The sequence below is a fragment of the Octodon degus genome, unplaced genomic scaffold (assembly GCF_000260255.1).
Source record: "Octodon degus isolate 3935 unplaced genomic scaffold, OctDeg1.0 scaffold00122, whole genome shotgun sequence".
Taxonomy (NCBI): domain Eukaryota; kingdom Metazoa; phylum Chordata; class Mammalia; order Rodentia; family Octodontidae; genus Octodon; species Octodon degus.
In genome coordinates, this window is record NW_004524698.1 from 3,121,331 (window position 1) to 3,121,991 (window position 661).

A 661-nucleotide genomic window follows, 5' to 3' on the forward strand; every position below is an offset into this window, starting at 1 on the left:
GTATAAATTTTCTTTATTATCTTTCCTTCACTGAAAAACAATACCTGATACCCACAATTTGAAGAAAGAGGGTTAAAGAGGAAGAAGTTTAATTTAGTTTACTCAGTACAAGGCCAACTGGTTCCAAAGCAGAAATACCATGGTGCAAGGGTGTAATAGAGCAAAGGTGCTTAGTTCATGGCATCCAAAAAGCAGAACAGGAGGACAGCTCAAGAGAAGAAGGCATCAGGGACCACAAAGAGTACTTGAACTTCCACTCAACATCCAGCCATACCCAGAAGTATGCTTCATTAATGCCCCAGGAATCTGCCAAGACAATCAAGTTGACAATATTAATCAGCACAATGTGGAAAAAATAAAACTGAACAAAGGAAGAAAATGCTTAGGAACCTGCACTAGAAATAGAGTGTTCAGGAAGCTCTTCGCTTAGAAGACAGTATTTGAAGAAATATGTAAAGAGAAAGAGGAAATGGGAGGCCAGGAAGGTAGCTCAGTGGAATAAGTGCTTGCATGGCAAGTGCAAGGTCCTGAGTTCAATCCCTGCTACCACTGGGGAAAAAAAAAGAAAAAGAAAGTGGTCTGGGCTGGTGAGACAGCTCAGTGGACTAAAGCACCTGCTTAGGCAAGCTTAGGCAAACTCAGGGACTGCAGTTCAATCCCC